The 19,320-nt window shown below is 35.9% G+C and overlaps 1 protein-coding gene across 2 annotated transcripts in view; it reads left to right on the top strand.

Moving 5' to 3' along the window:
* Positions 1 to 19,320, top strand: part of LCORL (ligand dependent nuclear receptor corepressor-like) — a 152,984-nt gene that overhangs the window by 732 nt on the left and 132,932 nt on the right. The gene's annotated exons all lie outside the window — the stretch shown is intronic.

Genomic DNA, 19,320 nt, shown 5'->3' with positions numbered 1-19,320 from the left:
GGCGGCGGGGACGTCGCCCGAGGGGCGGGGGGCGCCCGACTCTGCCCTCTCGCGCTCGCTCGGCGGAGGCGGCGGCCGCGGCGGCGCTGTGTGTGCCCCTTTAAGAAGGAGCCGCTCGAGCGCTGACGGTTGGGATTTGAAGTTCTTCCTCCCTCTCTGGAAGTCTGGACGGTTGGGGGGTGTTGCCATGGCAACGGCACCCTATCCCCTCCCTCCGACCCCCCCCCCCGCGGACGCCTGGACGACTCTGGTCCTCTTACTGTCATGTGATGGACTATTCCCTGCACACACACACGCCACCTCTCATCCCCGTTCAACTGCAATTCCGTCTTCCCCCTTGGTGGAGACTGAATCGTTTTACTTCAAACTTCTGGGCTTCGGGCTCTTATTCTGGGGGTCGCTCAGGGTGGCGAGAGGTGGTTGGAGTCCCCTCCTTGCCGCAATCGCTTTTTGTTGTTGTTGTTGTTTTCCTGCCTGAGTGAGACATATGCGTGGAGCTGTTATCTAGCAGGTTCGTTTAGCGGGCATAGAGGGGCTAACACGGGTGTGGGATGGGGCGTGTTGTGTTTGTTTTGGACGAGGGTTATGGGTAGACGTGTAGGGGAAGAGGTAGAAAGGAGGGGTTGTATTGTGTAAAGCGTGGACAGTGGCAGTAGCTTTCTTTACTGTCAAGTAAATCTTGGCATTTGGAGTTGGGGAGTAACCTTAGTGCTTTACGAAAACAACACTTACCTTGGTCCCATCTGTTCTTGCGCGCTCCCCAGCCCCCCTCAGATTTGTTTGATTAGCGCCTTAAGATCCCCCTTGTTTTCACTTAGTGAAAAGGAGATCGTAGTAGGTTAAACTAGTACAACTTCAGCTCAGAAATGTGCACTGCAGAATGTGATGAATATAGGAAAACGTACAAGAAGGAAAGTTCCTTTGATTAGGGGCATTTAAGTGATGTTTAGGGCCGGCGCGTGGCTCACTTGGGAGTGTGCGGTGCTGATAACACCAAGGCCAAGGGTTAGGGTCCCTATATAGCGATGGCCGGTTTGCTAACTTGGGAGACGGTGGTGCTGACAACAAGGGTTTTAAGATCCCCTTACCGGTTATCTTTTTAAAAAGAAAAAGAAGTGATGTTTAATCAATTTACTGTTTTGTTTTACCCTTCTAAGAGGTATTTTGATCTTAGGAAATAGCTTTAGTCTAGTAGTCAAAAGTGGTTTTAATTCATAAAGTCTAAAAAAACCAAAATCTCACAGTATTCCTTAAATGAAAAAAAAAAAAAAAAAAGCTAAATGTTGCTATTTTTGCTTCTTGAGTGCAAATTGATCTGTTTTTATAATTGCTTATGTAAAGATCTCTGCTACTGAAAACCTGTTTAGAAATTGGTGAGTTCATTCAGATAGAATCGGGTAGGATGACAGTATTGCAACCTAGGCTCCCGATATTACTGTGTTGAGTTTTGCCAAGGCACACAGTTATTTGAAGATGTCTTTGGCCAGTTTTTATGTTTCAGAATATTTTGGGGGGTTTTTTTTCCTCATCTTTTTGCTTATTTATTAACCATGGCTTTGCATCACAAAAACATGTACTTTTAAAAAATAGTCAAATTTTAATTAAGTGAAACATTAATTAATGGAAGACATTAAAAATTGAATTAATACTATACTTCTAACGTGCAATCTCTATATTACACTTTTAATGTAACATGTAATTATATTGGACCGTATGTGAAAAGATATTTTTTCATGGGTTCATTTATAGGTTCTGTCTATAAATTTGAAAATTATTTCCCACAGTTCCAGTCCTTGTTAGGAGAACTACTAAGAACCATCTCACACTTTGTTTCTGTCATTGTTATTTTTAAATAAACAATAAAACCTTTTAAACAAGGTATACACTTGTTGATTTGGTTTCAGTATGCTATGTGTGCAGTACTTATTTATAGAGTGAATTGGGATTAAATGTAGTTTGTATAATTATTTTAAGTTACCTTTTGTTATTAATGTGCTTACATTCATTACTTTATAAATGTATTTACAAAAAAAGCCATATTCCTTTGCGTGTGTGTACATTTGTGCATATATATGTATACACATAAATGTGTATGTGTATAAATATTTCTATTGAATATTCAGTGCTCTTATTACTTGAAATCATTTTTTGAAAATAATAGCTTTCTTGACTTTGAGGGAGAAAATGATTCAAAAGTCTTATTTTTAAGTGAGATATGGAAATTGTAGTGTTGCCTCAGGACTGTCCAACAAATTAGTATTGATCCCCTAGAGAAATTTTGAATCTCAGTTTTGAATCTCGGTTTTGAACCAGTTCTTAGCTTCATGCTTTACTCTGATTCCCTTTTTTAAAACTCATATATAGTATTCTAATTTTATGAGGAAGAAAATTATTTTAGTTGTCATGACTGCTTATAGTTAGCTGAAAAGCTAAAACGTTTAATTCTTGATATGGAAAGATGTTTATCTTCCTCTAATTGTGTAACTCATTTCTTTATATTAGACTTTCGACTATTCTAATTGATTGGTGGTTTTTTCTTTTAATTGAAGAGTTGTCCTACAAGCTCTTCATCCCAATTAACAGCTCTGTTTACAATGTGGTGCTTTTTATAGTTTGACTGTTCTTCTACAATCATGCTATACTATGTTGTAATTTTGAGTATGCTTATGTAACAAATATTTGAGTGCTTATTGAATATAATAAACAGAATCCTAGTACTCAGTTTGATATTGAGCAATAACAGATATAGTCCTAGATCATGTGGAATATATAATATAACTAGGATCTGATAAGTTATAAAATTAAAAAGAGTAAAGGCTAGAATAAAAGAAATGTATTAGTATATTTAAAAACACTATCAGCACTCATATAGCCTATTAGAATATTTCATGTGGGAGATAGGCCAATTTTTAAAAAACATTTTATTTTGATATAATTTCGATCTTACAAGAAAAGTTGGAAGAATGAAATAATGAGCTCCTATATATCCTTCTCATATTCACCAGTTGTTTTGCATTTTTCTGTATTTGCTTGATCATTCTTGCTCTATAGTCATCTATCTATCTATATATATTTTTGGGGGGAGGGGTCAATTTGAGAATAATTTGAAGATGTCATACGTCTTTCCCCTAAATTCTTCACTGTATATTTCCTATAAACAAGGACATTGTCTTGCACTATAGTTATTAAAAACCAGGAGATTTAGTGTTGTTATAATACTGTTATGCAATTTATAATTTATATTCAAATTTTGTGTGTTTATTTTCTCTATAAGCTTTTGCCCCCAAGTCCAGGATCCACTTCAGGATCATGCACTGCATTTGATCCTCATGTCTCTTTAGTCACTTAATTGGGAGCATTTCCTCAGCCTTTCTTTGTATTTCTTGGCCTTGACATTTTTTGAAAAGTACAGGGCAGTTATTTTGTATAACGTTCCTCAATTTGAATTTGTCTGTTGTTTTCTTATGATTAGATCAGTTAGGCATTTTGGCAGGAATACCACTAAAGAGGTGTCTGTCCTTGTCAGTACATCATATCTTGAGGTTCATGGTGTTGGTTTGTTCCAAGGTTGGTGATGTTTGCTTTGAAAATTTGGTTAAGGTGGTATTCTACATATTTCTCCCTGAAAGTTATTATTTATCCCTTTGTAATTAATATGCAATTTGTGAAAAAATTCTTTGAGGAACAGGATATTTACATAGTCTCATCAAAATTTCACCTACAAGTTTTAGCATCCATTGATGATTTTTTGCCTTCATTCCTTCTATAATTATTAGTTTACATTCTGTCATAAAACAGTGTTTCCCATCTTCTCATTATTATTCAGTTATTTTTATCAATATGAACTCATGGATTCTTATTTTATTCAGGGGTTAAATCCATTACTGTCATTATTTTGATTCTCAAATTGTCCCAGGTTTGGACAGTGGGAGCCTCACCAAGCTGGTTCCAGTATTCTCCTGCCAATACAAGGTATTATTCCAGGTTCATCTTGTATTTTATGTGTCCCAACTCTGTCTTAAGCTGTTTCTCCAAGGTGACCTCCATTCCTTTTAGTGGAAAATAGATTTAGACATCAGAATCAGAGCACTAGGTTTTAGGACTGTTTTAAAACCCTTTTTTCTGACACAAAAACTGATAATCAGTTCAACTGTTTTGTCTAAGGTCACAACAGCAAAACAAAATGGCAAATATTGGGTTAGAATCATTTTGTACACTCTAGTGTTTTTCCTACATAACAGCATTGTCCAGTAGAAATATAATGGGCCGAATATATAATTTTAAATCTTCTAGTAGCCACATTTAAAAAGTGCATTTTATTTAACCCAGTATATTCAACATATATCATTTTAACATTAATCCATATAGAAATTATTAATGTTAGTTTACATTCTTTTTTTTTTTTTTTTTTTTACTATTAAGTCTTCAAAATTAGGTACTTCACAATTATTCTGTATCTCAATTTGAACTAACTGCGTTTCAGGTGCTTAATAGCCACATGTGGTCAATGGTTACCACATTGGACAGTTCAGTTCTGTACTATAGTGGCTCCAGACAACTTTTGATACCATTGTACCACTTACTTAAAATCTATTGATAATAACAAAACTGGTAGCTTAATATATGTTTTCCCAAGTCTTTTATTTGGATAGTATAGAATAGCAAATAAGAATATAGGCTCTGGAGCTATATTACTTGCATTTGAATCCTGGTATTACTATTTACGTGTGGAAATAGTTACTTAATCTCTCTATACTTCAGTTTCTTTACCTGTAAATTGGAAATAATTATGTTGTTTGATAATTAATTGTGTTAATGTGGGTCCTCCATATAGAAAGCATTTATTTGATAAGTGTTAGCCATTGTTGTCATTGAATTACACAAGTTATTAGCAGGCTTGAGCTTTATGTTTTGCCAGTAGATTCTTTCTGGTGGGAATGCTGATGGACAGTAATAAGATTATGAGACATGTTAGATGAAAAGATAGTAAGATCTTGGGAGGAGCAACAAAGGTATGTAGATTTTTGGTTATGTAACTTTTCCTTCCTCATTAGTAAGTCTTGTCTTTCAGTAATCTAATTTTTTTGAATATGGAGTTTCTATCTTTTCTTTTTTTTTTATTTTATTTATTTATTTTTTTTGTCTTTTGTCCGTGTCCGGCAACGGATCGCAACCCTCAGTGTTGCCCCCGTACCGGACCGGGGACCGGCGACGGGATCGCAAGCCTTGGCGTTGCTCCCGCGCCTCGCTCAGCCAGTGAGCGGGAGCCGGTCTGTATGTGGGATCCAAACCCTCGGACGGGAGCACTGCCGCGCTTCCCAAGCGGCGCACTATCCAGTGCGCCACCGGGCCGGCCCCTATCTTTTCTTTTTTGATAATACTCCTTTATGGCTAACATTCATGGCTGATAGATAACAGTGTACCAAGGTTGCAGGTCCAGTATTTTGGGGACCTGCTTTATTAGAGTCTGTACTTAAGGGTCGCAGTCCAAAATTTTGGGGACTTAGCTTTATTAGAGTCTGTACTTAAGGGCTGAATCTGTAATCAAGTAATCCTTTCAAAACTTTTTATTCATAATAGAACCTAGATAAGAGGATGTGAATGGGCCCAGACCAACCTGCTACCACTAGGAAACTAATTAACAAAAATAATGCCATCTTTGTATCTGAAGAATAGCACTTCGTTGTTAATTAAAGCCAAACATTTTGTTTTGAGAATTTTTGTGTTGGCTGGACAACAGAACTTACAGTGAGAGATTATTTTTCTGTATCTTATCTCCTTTCCTTTCAAATAGTTTTTTCCTCTAATTGGAAACAACACTAGCCTGCTTACTTATATTTGCTTAATTTTGTTCTTTCTTTACCTTAATCTGTTGCCAGCTTATATTATTACTTTCTTTACAATATCTCATGGATTTAATTTTTCTGATGTAGTAAGTACTTGGGCAGATTGAGATAAGAATATGGTTTGTATCAGTATCTGCATTGCTGGTCTTCCTGTCTAATAATCTATAGTAATTCATTGTTTGAAATAGCTGCTTTGATTTCATAGTTTACAGAATAGTGGTATCTCCCATTTTTTTCATCAAGTAAAAGCTCCTGACCATATTTAACTAGTCCACATGGTCTACTGCTGCTTTGCCTCACACGGGATGACCAAGATTCAAAAGGATTACTCAAAGCCCATTTCTCCTGAGCAGTGAGACTCCTGGAAGGGGTTAACTTCCCAGAACCCTCAAGGGAGAGGCATTCCTCCTTGGGAAATTAACACTGGACTGGGGTTCTTTCTCAGTATTTATTCTCCAGGACATAAAGTTACAGAAAGTATAGTTTAACAATAGAGGCTGGTAACATCAGTGAAATAACAAAGTGACATTCCATAATGCAATTTGCAAAAGGTTAAAGTCAATCCACCAACAAAAGCTTGTTCTTAGTAAACATTTTCTTTCCCTACAGCAATTTCCTTATATATTTACACAAAAATAAAGCAACTTAACATATCAATCAGTAGGTTAACCTGCTCCAAGGGCATCTGTCCTTGAGCCAGCAACTTTGCTGTGTTATAATTCTATATCCACAACAGAGACTTTAGCCTGGGAAAGTTTCCTGTCTTTTGCAAGGTTAACATTTCCATATGTAATTTTAAAAAGTTAGGTTAAACCTGAAACTACAGGGCTTTGGAAACTAGGCCCTGTGAAACACATTTGCTTTATAAATGTTAGTATACTCCACAGTCTACCAGAGTGCTTCTCATTATTTGCCTAGTTTCTTCTAGACAACCCAACCTTTTTCATCTGCTTTTATTCTCTCTTTTATATACATTGCCCTAAATTCTTGAGTATCTTTAGTCATATCTTCTACCCTCCATCCTCAGTCACCCTTAAAATTCAACTGCAAGCTAGAGTCTTTTCTAAGGTATTTATTGAAAAATAAATTTGAGACCTTCTCCATTAATTCAAATGGGCTGATTCTGTTCTGACAGGTATATGCTAGATTTTTACATAGGAAGTTACTTTGTCCATTAGTCTTCATATTTAAATAATAAATTGTTTAGGGAAAAGGGACCAAGTCTTCACAAATGGTGAAAAGAATGAAATGGGAAGAATCAGTTTCTTCTTATTGTAACCTTAGGTACAAGTCCTTTCACTTTCCACAGATAGAAATCTGTGAAACAGATGATATCTGTCCTCAAATGTTTGCTGTTTTTGTTTTTATGAAAGGTGCTATAATGTTTATGTAGTGGTGGTTCAGGGCTGAAGGTATACATTAGAGAATTATCAGTATAAAGATGATATTTAAATCCATGGAAATAGGTGAGAGATTACCTAGGGATAGGTGATATAACTAGAGAGAAATAGAGAACTCAGTACCATGCCTTAAGAAATTTTAACATTCCTTCAGTAGAGGAAGAGGAACCTCAAAGCAAGGCCATAGGCTAAGTAGTAAAACTAGGAGAGAGTAGTATCACCAAATCCAAGAGGATAGAAAAATAGTGCAATAGAGGGATTCTTACATGTTGGGATGTCATGTTCATGAAACAGGGAAGTGTACATTGTTTTTTGGAGGTTCCAGGTAATCTTGTCTAGATAAATTTCAGCAGAGTGAGGGAGATAGCAGCCATATTGTAATAGGTTAGAAAGCAATTAAGTAGGGGCTAGTGGAGGTAACATTTCTAGTAGACTACTCATATAAGACCTATGTTTTGAGGAGAACAGATAAATGGAGCAGTAATTGGTGGCATCTGGGGTCTAGGGAATGTATGTTTTTAGATAGGAGATACCATTTATGATACTAAATAAGATGGGGGAATACCTTTTTGAATCATTGGTATCCAAGATTCTCTTATGTTGAATTTAAACTGAGAAAATTTAAACTGTGAGCTGATAGCAACAAAATATTGAGACAGATATATTAGATAAAAAAATAGGGCGGGCTTGGTTTGAATCACTGAATATGAACTCTAAATTTATCTTCTTTTCCTTCTAATTAAGTTCATCACTAAGATATGGTATGTGTGGCATTGATGTGTTACACATTTTAAAGAGATGTGTTCCCCTTCCTGCTAATGCATTAACTATTGTCAGTCAGTCCTCAAATATCTTGAGTTCTAGTGTGTGCGGGTTATGGGGTATAATTCTATGTTTCTTCCTTACTGAGTTCTGAACTGGAAATAGATTTAGCAATTGGGGATCTTTTTTTTTTTTTTTTTTTTGGCAGCTGGCTGGTACAGGGATTGAACCCTGGACCTTGGTGTTATCAGTACCACACTTAAACCAGTTGAGCTAACCAGCCAGTGAAATACTAGCTTTTTTAATGGTGAGATTACATTGACTTGGAACTGAGGCCAGAATTAGACATTGGACTTCCTTACTCCCTATCTCCCTGAATTGAACTTACCAACCTTTGAAGACAGCACAACTGAGGCTGCAGCTCTCTTCTAAAATACAAGGAAAGCTCTACCTCAGTAAGTTTGCAATGTGATTTGCTTGTTGGTAGGACTGAGCAGAAGGCTTGCCATGAATGAAAATGACTTTTATAATATTAATCCATCCCATTAGGGAAAATTATCAGGATGTTGCCAGTACTAGTTATTCCTCCTTCATTTGGGAGGAGTGAATAAGGACTAGAGAAAAGGGCAGAAGCTTCTTCCAAAAATACTTCCCTCAAGAATGTGAAAAAGTGTTTATGGGAGTTCTGTTTTATGGGAGAGGTGGGAACTGTGGGTTGGGTCAAAAAGCTTACTCTTTACACTAGGAATAGGGTTTAGACCTCACTTTTAAAGAGCTCCTAATGATTAGGAATGTTAAGTATTAGACATGGTATAATATAATGGAAGGACAGAGGAGGAAGCAATTAATTTTGACTTGGAGGATCCAACATGACTAGATTTCAAAGGATTGAGTGAAATCAGGGCTCAGCAAACTTTCTGTAAAGGGCTGGATAGTAAATACTTTAGGTTTTGTGGGCTATCTAGGCTGTATTGAATCTACTCACCTCTGCTGTTGTAGTGCAGAAGGAATACATAAATGAATGAGCATGGCTGTGTTTCGGTAAAAATTAATTTACAAAAATAGTTGGATTTGGCCTGCAGCCACAGTTTGCTGATCCCTGATAAAAGATGCAGCAGGAAAGCTGGGTAGAGGGAACAGGCAGAAGGAGAGTATGTATAAGCAAAGATATATAAGTCTAAATAATGATATATTCTGAAAATATTCAGCACTGTAGTGTCATTGGAGTAGAGGGTGCAAGTAAGAAGACTGGAAGTATAAATCATGGCCTCTACAAGGAGGAAATTATGCGCCTTTGAAGTTTCTTTTTTTTAAAATGGGTAATAAGCATGATCAGATAAGTCAGTTTATTTTCATTTGGAACATCTGTTCTTGGTTCAGGTTTGAGGGTTTTTTTGTTTGCAGTAGTTTTAAGAAGCTCGAATTGTAGCAGCCCTTTTAAGTCAAAATTGGGAAAATGAGCAGTCTTCAGTTCAGTATATTAAGACATTGGATTGCTGAAGCACTCTCAAATGGCACCCTTCTTTTCTGCCTAGGGTTTGAACAATTATTGAGAAATAAACCAAGGAGAAAGATGGCAGCCAAAATACCCTTTCTATTACTCATGGAGGCCAAATTAGAGGAATAGCTTGGCGGGAGAGTCATGTGGTCTCGTGTAGGCTGACTTATGCATTCAGTCCTGGGCACACTAGAGAAGCAAAGCAGAATATGAGCTCTCTGCAGGTATGCTCACTCCCTTGGGCAAGAAAGCATAACCGAGTTCTGTCTGCTCAGTTTTTCGTTCCAAAATCACCAATCAGATAAGACACTTCCCTTTCCTTCCCTAGGGGTGAAGAGAGGCTCAGATTGTGCTTTTGAATCATCCTTCCTCGTAGAAACCAGGAGCAAGTAAAAGGTTCTATCAGGGCTTCTAACAATCGGCTAATTTTTACAGGGTTGTATCTGAGGCTTAGGGTATAGGATACAATGCTGCTATTACTGTACTGAGAACAAGTCAAACTTACATATTCTGGATGTTTTTTATAACTACTTAATTCTAGTAATTTGAACAACCTTATTGTTTAAACTTTCAAAATAAAATTCGTAAGTTTTTTCTTCTTTTTAAATTAACTGTATTTTCTACAGGCCTGTATAAGATATTTAAAGAAAAGTCATGTTGGTCTAGAAAAGAATGACAAGATTTCCTTCTGTATCAAATTATCTTTTTTTTTTTTTTTTCCATTAGCTGGCCTGTAAGGGGATTCTTGACCTTGGTGTTATCAGCACCACACCCTCCCAAGTGAGCTAACTGGCCAGCCTGTATCATAAATTTCAATTGACTTTTTAAATTTAGAAGGAATTAATATAAAAAATATAGCACTGTTTCTTTAAGTGGAAAAAAGGTATTTTGACAAGTGGGTTATTGTTTTAATTAGCTCTGATTATAGGTGCTTGTATCGTTTATTCATTGATATCTTTTTAAAAATGTCGTCAGTTGTTCTTCCATGTCCTCTTCCTCTTCCCTTTCTGAACAATTGAATACTAAAATCATCAAGTGGGACCAAACAAAGGTAGGTGTCAACACTGCCTTTGAGTGGGGTGTGTGGGAGGCAGAGCCATATCCTCTAGGAGGAGTAGAAGATCAGAGCCTTCAGGGTGAGGAGGATGTCTACCTGGGTTGATGGAGTTGTGAGGGTTGAGGAAAATGTCTGCATAGGAGGGCATGCTAATGAAGGGTATCGGAGCCCAAGCAGGGAGAGGATGGTATCTGAAGGAGGGTGTCCTTGTATGGGATAGGGTCACCTGGTCTCAGTGAGGGGTGTCCTGACTAGAATAGGGTAAGAGGATGTGGAGGGCATCTACCTGGGGTAGGATATGGCCCTCCTTAAGTTTTCGGGCCCCAGCAGGTAACAGGGAGGTAGGAGGGGCATTCTTGTAGGATTGCAGCCTGGTGGTGGGTGTTTTGAGGCTCAAGTGATGGAGGAGTCCATGCATGGAGGTGGCTGAGTGCAGGGTGTGAGAACCTGAGGGTGGAGAGAGGAAGCTGTCTCAGTAAAGGGTCAGCACAATATGGGGTGTCAGCTGCTGAGCAGGGTAGGTAGAATATTCTTGTATGAGGGGTGCCAGGCATGAGGTATAGGGGCTTGAACAGGGTGAGGAGATTATATACAAGGGGTAGGGATGCTGGAGCAGAGAGGAGTGAGGAGAGTGTCCATGCGAGGAAGAGGAGACAGCCACAATGAGTGGTTGGTTATATACAGGGAGACTGATCAAGTAAATATTAAGGATAATGGAAACCAGGCTTCTCATTGTCGGAGAAGAGAGTTACAAATATGGAAGTAGAAAAAACTAGAATGCTTTCTGTAGTGTCAGATTAGAAATGAGTTATTGGTTTGAACTCATGGTTTTCATTATATATTGATTCAGGAATATAGAAGGTGTGTATGTGGGGCTGGCCCGTGGCTCACTTGGGAGAGTGTGGTGCTGATAACACCAAGGCCACTGGTTCAGATCCCTATATAGGGATTGCCAGTTTGCTCACTTGGGAGAGCGTGGTGCTGACAACACCAAGTCAAGGGTTAAGATCCCCTTACCGGTCATCTTTTAAAAAAAAAAGAAGAAGAAGAAGAAGAAGTGTATGTATACACACACATATGCATAATGCCCTATACTGGTCACTGAGAAGGGATCGGGGAGCAGTGACACTCCAGTAGCAATGAGCGTAATGTGGTGTTAATTTCCTGATTTTAATGGTTATTTTCATAAGAGAATGCCTTTGTAAGGAAATACTTACTAAAGAATTTAAGACATCACGTAGGCTGTATACTTTCAAATGGTTGGGAAAATAAAAGTTCTTATTATATTTAAAACATTTTTCATAAGTTTGATTCTTAAAAATATTTAAATGCAATGTCATTAGTCTACATATTATGTCCTTACAGATTAATCACTTTCAGTCCTTAAAACTCCCTAGTAATATATAAATTGTCTTACAGATTTCCCAGCACTAAGAAATTCCCTTTGAAATAACGTTAGTTATAATTTATTGAGTACTTACCATATTTTAGGCATTATGCCAAGCTTTTTTGTGTATTTTCATGTTTAATTTTTACATATGAAATAGTACAATTTTAATCTTCATTTTATAGATGAGAAATCTGAGGCTTAGAGAGACTAAGTGACTTGCCCAAGACTTTCCATCTAGTAAAACTGAAGGTAGAATTCACATCTAGGTCTATATTACTCTTTTAACCACTATACCAGGTAAAACCTGGTTAAAAAATAAGCAAGTCTAATGTTTACTGGTCAGATTGTTGCATCTAAAACTTTAGTAATGCTATTCTTGTTTTATTTTAGAACTTTGAATTTCAAGGGTGGTGAAAAGCATTCTGGGGTTAGGCCTCCTCGGCCTTTTGTTCCTGCCTTGGAGTAAGAGAGAATAGGGGCTTCTGTATTTGAATGCACATCCCAGCATTAAGGGTTTCCTTGAGTTGGATTAATCAGAGAATGATATCCCTGAATTTCTTTCTTGTTCTTACAAGTGGGTATGGGTGTTGGTGAGAACATGGAGTTAGTGGGGCAAGGGTTTTCCACAGCATAGATTGCCAGTGTTAAGTTTTAGTCTGGATTTAGAGTTACCCTCTATCCCAACTCCAAGAATGATGAGCAACACCTTTCCATTTCTTTTGAACTTTCCCAAGAATGGCAAAGGATCAAGTAGAATATACGTAATGACAATTTATTGTTTTGTTTAACCTTCCTTTGCCTGTGCTCTCTTATACCCATTTAGAGGATAGAAAAGTAGTTCCCTGGTAAAATTTGCATATATTTTTTTACACGACAATATTATGGCATTAGCCTACTAATTACCTACTTTTTCTCTTTTGCCTTATTACTTCGCCTTTTAATATTTATATTCTGGCATAGGTATAGCCTATAAGTGGGGTAGAACTTCCCTATGAGTACACATTAGCTTGCTTATTTCTCACTCTTATCATGAGTCTGAACCCACAGGTCCTTTCATCCTCTGTCATAGAGGTTTCTGCTGACTCACTCATTCTTCAGAACCCCCCATAGTTTTGCCATATAGTGATTCCATCTTTAATCTTTAAAGAAAACCCCAAACAGTTTCTTGACCTTGATTTTCTGTGTCTCCTCTCAGTTACCAGCCTATCTCAGTATTTGATTTACTTGATCTCTCTCCACTTACTTGTATGTCTCTCAGGTATCCTAAATGTAGCACATCTGAAACTTAACTCTTGTTGTTCCTCTGCCAAATTCAAAATCTGTTTCTCTGGCGTTATTCATCTCAGTATACCTAATTTCACAAGTCAGAGACCTGGAAGTCATTTTTCACTTACCTTCCTTATTTCCTATGTTAATCTACCAGTTATTATTATGTTTCCAAATGTATCTTAAATCTGTCCATTTCCCTCCATTTCTACTCTAGTCTAAGTCAACCTTACTTTCTTACTTCTGGACTGCTGCAAAAATTTTTACATGGTTTCCCACCTTCTCCTTTTATTCTTCTTTAGTTTAGTCTTCCACGCTACAGACAAAAATTGGATCAGGTATTCGCTCTATTTTCAAACCTTCAATGACTTTCTTTTGCATCAAAGACAAAAGTATGGAAGTATGATGTATTTTGCTTTTGGAAAAATATTATAGAACCCCCCAAAATTGCGATGTGACAGAAACCATGAGTGTACAAAAGTTGGCTTGATATCATATTGTGAATTAAAGAGAAAAGTACTGTCCTAAGGGATTTGGTTCTTATTCTGATATTTAATTGGGATTAAATGGACATTTTTGTTAGTTTCAATGAAAGTAGGGAATTTCACAGGAATGCCACTTTCCACATTCCATTCAATGAATTTACTGTTGCAGTTCTTTTTTATACCAACCCTATAGAAACCCTGATTACTGTTTCTTTCGGGAAATCAAAAGTAGCTTTCCCAGGAAAATATTTGAAGATTTGGGCATAATTTTTTAAAACAGTTATGGAAAATTTCAAGTATGTACAAAAGTAGGAGAAAGCATAATGAATCTGTTTCTTTGACTCAACTTTAACAATATACCAAATTCTGGCCTAATTTTTAGTGTAAAAATTTCAGTCAGAACAAAACATTTCATATGTTGATTGTCTGACATGCTGAAATCCATTACGTGTTCTAATGTGAAAAACCCAGATTACACACTTTCTTGCAGTAGTTATGAATTTACATCAGAATGGTGTAGAGTATTATCACGACATCTTACTGTTGCTTTTAGCTTAATGTTAACTATTTTTGGTTGTATATAGTTTAGTTATCAACCAAAAAAGTTGAGTTCTGGTCCCCACAAGTTTTGTTTGTTTTGTAATGACAGCCGCTTCTTTTTGCTCTGCATTTTGAATAGCTGTAAAATCAGAAAATGACCATTATGTCTTGGATCTGACATTTTATATTCAGCAAGCAAACCAGAAGATATTGCTTATTAACAGACCCATTGCATATGCTGAATAGCAATTCATTGTTTTTCAGTCTTGTAGAGCCACCTAATTAACAGAGATGTAGCTAATGTGTAGAAGTCTGTTAGAGCATTCATCTTATTTGGTTGTTGTTGAAATAACAATAACTTAATTAAAATGTTTTCACATTAGTATTATATTTGCTGGCACTCATGATAATTTGGTACTATGTCTTGGGTGTTTGTTAAAGATCCGCATTAAATTAATTTATGCCTTGGAAAATCTGAATTTTAGGAGATATAGATATTTTATACACATATGTCTGTATAGCTAAAAACAGATAAAGATGTATATGTAGATGTGTATAGATCTTTCTATATCGCACACATAGATGTTTAATTTGTAGTTACTGTGATGATTCCAGCAGACTTTTAAAAAAGTAAGTATAGTATTTTTAGTTTCATTTTAACGAACAGTTGATGAGAATGTCCTGTTGCCATTCGTGCAGAGTTAAAATTATATAAAAAGAAAATTGTGATTTTGTAGTAAATTGTGATTTTGGAAGTTTATAACTTATATTTGTATTCTGGGTGTCATTTATTAACTGTACAACTTTGAGAAAGTTACAAGCTATTCTCTCAAAAGTTGTTACATACTGATTTTCAAATCAGTGCATTTCTCATTCTTCCTTTCTCTGTACTGGACCTCTCAGCAAGATTGTTGGTAGCTCCTTTCTTCTTGACTTTTTTTTTTTTTTAAAACATCACATCTTTCATTGAATAATTTTCCTAAACTCAAATGTGATCATATTACTACCTGTGTAAAAATCTGATTTCATTAGTTCCCCATTGACCTTGCAATAAAGTTTGAATTCATAATATGGCTTAGAAAGCCCAGCATGACCTGCCCCTCTCTACCGCCTTAGCTTGTTTGTTTTCTAATCTGCCTTTGCCTACTACCATCAAACAGCTGCATCAGTAGCACAGTAAAAGTAGTATATTAATAATAGCAGCTAATGTTTATTGACCACCTATTAATACTTATTCCACATATGTGCTTTACACATATTATATCCTTTAATCATCATAATAATCTTGAGTAAAGGTATTGTCTTTAGTGTTTTACAGAGTCACAGTGAATCCTTTTTGGATCCTCAAGCACTGTGCATCTGGGCTTTTGCATATTTATTTTCTCTTTCTGAATTGCAGTAGCTGCTGATGCATTGCTACTTTTTGTAAACATGTTTTATGTTGTTTTTTATGTATAACTACACAAAGTATCAGATCATAAACTTATACCTCAGTGAACAAAGTGAACATACTCTTGTGACTACCACCAGATCAACAAATAGAATCTCCCCCAAAGTCCCCTCATATCCCCTCCCAATCAGTAATCTCTCTTCCCCCTTCCCGAATGTGGATAGCATTCTTACTTTTTAACACAATAGATTAGTTTTTCCTGTTTTGGGAAATTTAGTTTAAATGGAATTATGTAGTGTTATTTATTCATGTGGTTACCTGTATCTTTTTATTATTATTATCATTATTTTTTAGTGGCTGGCCAGTAGCAGCGATCAAACCCTGGACCTTTGTGCTATCAGCAGCGTGCTCTAACCAACTGAGCTAACCGGCCAGCTCCTTTGTGGTTACCTGTTGATATAGCTTATTCATTTTCAGTGCTCTGCGATAGGCATTCTGATGTGTAAATATGTCATAACACTCATCTGTTCTTCTTTTGAAGAGTATTTAGGTTGTTTCTAGTTTGCATTATTACAAACAATACAGTGAACAATTATTATACATTCTTAATTTTAGTTCAACTCCTGGAATATTTCTAGACTTCATTTTAGCTGACTACATTTCACTTTTTTTCAGGAAATCTTTTCTTAGCCTCTCCAGGTTTGGGATTTGTACCCTTTGTGTGCACTGTCACTACCTTTCCTCTATCATGCTATTTTTCCCACTAATTGCAAAGTGTGTGTAGGTGTGGGTATGTGCATGCACAAAGAAAAACCATGTTTTCTCTTTTCGTGTTTTTCTGGCACCCACTGGGTACTTAATTGTTCAGTGAATGAGTTTTCAGTGCATTCACTTTTCAGTGCTAAAAAATAAACATAAGCATAGGTTGAATGGATATTGGGTAATAAACTTAATTACTCTCTGCCTTTGTTTTGTTCTGTTCAGTTAGATGTGCAGAGTTACCTTAAAATGGGTTATTATCAAGTTATGTTAAAATTTTTTAATGTGCCAGGCATCTGTGTTGTCCATTTTAGTACCTTCATTTGACTACACAGCTATTAGACATTTTCTTTATAACTTGTGGCACATTTAATAACCTTATTATGGCAATATTTGTCTTTCAAGAGGGTGGTCTTGAATTTTGGAAATTGCTGAAAGACATTTGGAACCAAGACTGGGGGGGTTTTATGAATGATAAACTATTACCAAAAGTGAGTTGCGATTTCAAGACAATAGATTCTCCTCCCCTACCTCCCATCCACTTATGGCTTTAAAATAATTTCTTTTCACAGAATTAAGTCACTGAATTAAAGTAGAGTTAAGCCACTGAGATAAGCCAGAGTTTATAGTATATGTCTATTGTGCTTTTTGAGTTTCTTTTACCTTAAAAGCTGGTTACTCTTACAAGTATCTTACCTTGTACTTAATTTATACTTGAATATTATTTCTTTCATTTGTAAGAGTGTTTTCATTTTCAGTGTTAGCCTCATTTATCCTGAATTTGTCTTCGCTGTAATTAAAATTTTCATCTTTGTTTTATGAAACCATGTCTTTCATAATGGTTCTTTTCTTTAATGAACCATTATGTTCATTGTTGACACTTCTCCCCCACCTCAATTAGATAATAATGGTAGTGTACCTTGTATCATTTTTTTCCCACTTTTCTCTTAGGATTTAGCTCTTTATTCTTGCCCATCTCAGACATGGTATATAATGTTTATTGATCTTGTCTGCCTCTTTGTCTTTCTTCCCCACTAAACTATTAGCTTAAGGCAGGTATTTATTAGGAGCTCAATTAAAGGTTTTAAAAAAATATATGAGGACTTTCTTTGTTACCTGTTCTAGTGTTCTGTAAAGCACTGTTTGCCACACATGCTCATTTTTATATTAGTCATCTTATTTAAAACTGTTTTAGCTCTTATTGAAAAAGCATTGTGTTAAGTATAGATGGTCCCTCCTTCCCTTTAGCTAAATCCTCTATTAGCCATAAAATTTAACATTAATTAGGTGAATCACAATGACATATCTTAAGGGTAATTTAAAGGCAATAATATTATCCCTGTTGTCAAGGAGCTAAACCTTCTAGCTCTCCGTCTCCAACAAAAAAGAAATAATTTCAAATTGTAAATCATATTAGAAATGTGAACGTGCTTAGAGATTGTGGTGTTGGTAACCATGAATTCCGACAAATAAGATTGGAGAAGGCTTTGAGATATTATTTAGACAGTACTTATACACCAGGTCTGTGTATTTTACATGTGAGCAAACTGTCGTTTAATATGATTAAGTAATTGTTCAGCTAGTGATAAAACTGGGAGAAAATGTTTAGGTTAGTTTGGAAAACAGAACACTTAACAAGTGACCAAAAATGGCGAAAACACATTTCAGATGGACAGTGTGTGCAAAAACTCAGATGTGTAAACAACATAATGGAATCGTTGATTCTTGTAAATGGCGTGTAATTTACTTATCATAGAATGATACAAAATGAGGTTGGAGAGTAGGCAGGAATTAGATGAGGGAAGGCTACATATGCCATCTCAGAACATTTAAAATTCATCTTGTAGGCAGCCGAGATCCACTGAAGAGTTTTAAGCAGAACTAGTAGACTTTTCTTCTAAATGGTAAAAGTTGATTAGAACAATGATTCTTATGTCCATCATAAAAGCCTAGGTAATCAGAGAGATATTCCAGTAAACCTCAAATTTTGTGTACTGCTAAGATGGTGTTCAACAGATGTGAATCTTTAACGTAACAAACTTGCTGTTTGGAATTATAAAACTTTAAAAAAAATTTGTTAACTATATCAAGCCTCCAAAAATTTTACAGAGTAATATAATGTATATCCAAGTACCTTCCATCTTAAGGAATAAAATATGAGAGATTAAAATTGAAATTCCCATCTATCATTTGCCAGTCCAATTCTTTTTTCTCCATCCAAGAGGTATATTTTTTTCTCTATCAGTTTTATGTAAAGCGTTCAGTCTACTTCCTATAAGTTATTTTAGTGTAAAGAATCAGATATACTTTATTTACTAGATGTCTTTCATAAGAGATACACATTGAGTTTTTCTGTCTGATTATTTTAAATGCTCTACAAATCTTCTATTTAAATTATAATGTGCCTTTTTAAAGTATATTACCACCAGATTTTGTCTTTTCATTTCTGTATGAATCTAGGTTTTTTCACTACTACATTTGTATAAGATGAGGTATATCCATGCTTTAAATATGAATATTCTAGTATTAGAACTTTGTAACTTACAAACTTAGTAAAAGATACAGGGAAATGATAATGGGCATAACCAGGTTAGAATATATCTCCTGAATTTGTACCTGTGTAGTCAGGTAAAGGTAAATCTAGTTCAGACATTTGAACTGTATATTTCTAGTTTCTTCTTTTTTTGTGTGTGTTTTGAACTTCATCAAAATTTATTATTTATTTATTTTTCTTAATTTTATTTTGTCGATATACAATGAGGTTGCTCTGGCTAGTACTTCCAACACCATGTTGAATAGGAGTGGTGAGAGTGGGCATCCTTGTATGGTTCCTGTTCTTACAGGAAAAGCTTCAGCTTTTCCCCATTCAGGATGATGTTGGCAATGGGTTTATCATATATGGCTTTAATTATATTGAGATACTTTCT

Source organism: Galeopterus variegatus, unplaced genomic scaffold, assembly GCF_000696425.1.
Source record: "Galeopterus variegatus unplaced genomic scaffold, G_variegatus-3.0.2 Scaffold123, whole genome shotgun sequence".
NCBI lineage: Eukaryota > Metazoa > Chordata > Mammalia > Dermoptera > Cynocephalidae > Galeopterus > Galeopterus variegatus.
Note: the sequence above shows the minus strand (reverse complement) of the source record. Positions and strands in the feature narration are given on the sequence as shown.